Raw genomic sequence first — 3,607 nt, forward strand, 5'->3', positions numbered from 1 at the left:
TCATAATAGGGCTGTGACCATCAGTTTGCATAGTCTCAATAGGGTTCTATAAAGCCCCAAGAACTATTGAAACATAAGTGTTGTTTATGCAAGAGCCAAAGCAAATAGAACTAAGAGGTCCTGCCTTTTATTTTAGCTCAGCTTCTACCTTTGATTTCCATCTCAGGGATGCAACTACTACACTTCAATGATATATTTCTCCCCCCTAGCTACAGCACTAAATTTGAAAAGGGAATCCATTTTTATCTCTTATGGACTTGGAAAAATGGGTTATAGAAACTAAGAAATATATATCATTTTTCCTACTGAGAGTAAAGAAAGGACATGAACAGTGATATTTTCTTCCTGTGCAGGGTATCATCTGAGAGTATCATCTTGAGCTCAGTTGCTGATCCCCAGGGCATCTAAAAGCAATAGCACCCTGTAGAGATTTGCTCTATTCAAGTGGTAAATATAATGATCAAAGTGGAGAAAAAAATTTATGTCTAAATACAATAATTTAATGTAATAATTATTTGTTGCAGGATAATTATTAATTGAGTGATGGGAGAACATGAACAAAGTATGAAACAGTCTCTACCCTCAAAATCATGTAATTGGTAGATAGAAGAAAGCTGAGCACATAAAACTTCCAAGGAATAAAAAAAGGTGTGTACAATTAGCTTCATGGAAAAGCTTAATATATATTTGTGAATACATGTTAGCAATACACATTTTATAACTTTTCACTTCTCTAGGTTTCACTTTTTTCATCAAGAAGATATGGACAATAACCTGCCCAAAATGAGGATTAAATTGGATAAGGTATAAAGTGCTGATGATGCATTGATATAAAGCCGATCCTCAATCTGTGCTACTGTTATCATTATTCTTTTGACTTTTATAGATTCTATTATTGCCCTCTTTCCTATAGACCAAGTGATTGAATGTGAAAGATTTAAACCTATTAGAAATGATTGTTCAACAGAGTACAAGATTATCAAACTGGGAAATCTATGCCTATAGAATTAAGATATGAACTCAGGAGTTTAAATGTAGCCTGAAGAAACTTCTGCTGAAAGAAAATGAAAAGAGAAAAAGAATGTACTAGTAAGTTGATTCATATTTCAGGGTTTAAATAACCTGAAAGAAATCAATTAACTAATCAGAAGCAGATTAACTAGAATATGCTTAAAACAAGTTTGCTGTTCAATGAATATTTAGTGTTGGGGGGAAATAAGAATGAGAAAAGAGGCATCTATGCATGTGAAATCCATGATTTGAGAGGCTACTTGAATTTCAGATTAGGCAAACAGCAAACCAGTACTTAGAGCCCCTCACTATTTAACCCCCTGAACCCCCCAAAGAAACACAGGAATTAAGAAAAGAGAAAGTGCTTGTTAATCAAACATGGCTTTAAAAAAAAAACAAAACAGTTCACCTTCTAAACACATTGACAAACCTAAGACACATCTATCTAAAAATAATGGCATGTTGATTGTATGAGTGCAGGTCTACCGAGCCCAGGCAACAGTCACTAAGTGGAGAGAGTTGGCCACACATTTGTATATAAAGATACATATGAGAGAAGAAATTGAAAATGAATGAAGAGGTGACAATTCAAGTCTAATCATTATTTTAAGCTCAGTGAAGCAGAATTGAATAACAAATTTGTATTTGTCATTTTAAAGGGTTGTCTTTGCAAAATTTTCTTAAATTTGCAAGATTATTTGCCACAACAGGAATAATTCTTACCAGATGAGCACTGATCTGAAAAGTAAAGATCTAAACCATGGATTTTCCTCTCATTATTCTTGTTAAATGAAACTAGAACCTTTCATTGAAACTGCTGGAGCAATACATGAACCAGTATTATTACTAGACATGTTTAGATAAGACAAGATTTTAAAAATATGAATCTGGTATTGTTGTAGCATATAATCATTTCATTCATGAGAATTCAATTTTACTTATTTGCTTATTTTGCTTCTAAGTAAGTAACCAAAAAGTAAAAATGAAAAGATAAGGAAGTGAGAAAAAGTTAAATTGTGCAGATAATTACATTTCCCACTTTATGCAGCAGGTGCACACCTTACCTTTGAAGAAGTGTGAGATGTAGGATGTACACCTCTTGCTAGTGTAGCCTTTTTCATTCCTCATGTCTAGCTGTGTGTGATCACTTTAACTGCATTGAATGTGGTTCAAATATTTAAATGTTAATATGCATGTACATGTATATTCATACATATATACATATGTATGCATGCATATCTATATATTTTTTACTCACCATAGCTTTTAAACACAAGCCAAACTACTTATTGCCACTAAAAAGGAACATCACTGTATACATTATATAATTACTAGAGGCTCAGCACACAAAATCATGCACGAGTAAGGTCCCTAGGCCTAACCTGAGATCAGGGCCATGTCCGATGCCCCACGACACCCCACACCATCCCACAATGCCCTACGATGCCCGCTGTCACTGCCCTGATGCCACCCTGTGATGTTCCACAAAGCTCTGTGACACTCGCCTCAGGTGCCCCATGAGGCTCTGCGAAGCTCCCTGCCCCGAAACTCTCCACAACTCTTCAACTCTCCAGGACACTTACCTCCACAGCCCCACAATGCTCCTCGATGCTCCCCACCCTGCAACACTCCACAATGCTCACCACCACCACCCCAAGACAGATGCTCACCATTGCTTACTGCCTGCCGCTCATTGATGCTCAACAGTCCCCAGTCCTGCCCCTCCTCCACCCCCTTCCCCCATTTTACATGTTTCCTTGTTCCCCATCCTGTAATCAGAGCCTGTGGGGTGGAGGGGAGGGACTGAGAGGTGGTCAATGCACCTCATGGTGACTGGTGTAGCAGTCATTCAGGTTGTTACACTTATGGTCCTGGCCTTTTATTATATAGGACTAGAGGCCCGGATTTTTATATAATTCCTTATCTAATTTTTCCCAAGCAAAGGAATGTGGCTGGTGGGGACGAGGGGTCTGTTACACCTGTGGAGGATTTGGAGCTCTGCACTTGCACCGAGTGGAATGAGCAAGCTGGCTGAGAACGGGGGCAGACACCATGGAAAGAACCTGAGTTAGAATCCTGAGTTCCTGTCCTAGATGTCACTAATCAACTGTGGCGCCTAGGGCAAGCCACTTCAGTATTCTGCTGTGCCCTAATTTTTCTTTGTTATAAACTGGGACAATAAAGCTTGCTCTACTTACCTCATTAGCTTCTTGTGAGGGTCATAGGAGTTAATGTGTACTTTTAAAACATAAAACCATCTATAAATGCAATGCATTTTCATTTTGTAACTTAACCAGTGAAACTATCAAATACACCTGTAGTTGGATGATATCCCATCTTAACTGTCATGGATTTTACAAGTAGGTATAATAAAATTGCTAGTATTATACACTGAAACTGTATTTCTAGTATGAATTGATAGAGTCAAAACAGTTCTATACATATGAGCCTAAGAAACCGATATATTAAAAACTGATAGCTATAGAGAGATGTTGAGATAAAGACATAATAGCAAATATGGAATCTAGACCAGTTATTTTAACATTTGATAAAATAAAGTGCAGTTGAACATTTTGTTACAGTAAAAATTCTTTTA

The sequence above is a fragment of the Myotis davidii genome, unplaced genomic scaffold (genome assembly GCF_000327345.1).
Source record: "Myotis davidii unplaced genomic scaffold, ASM32734v1 scaffold379, whole genome shotgun sequence".
NCBI lineage: Eukaryota > Metazoa > Chordata > Mammalia > Chiroptera > Vespertilionidae > Myotis > Myotis davidii.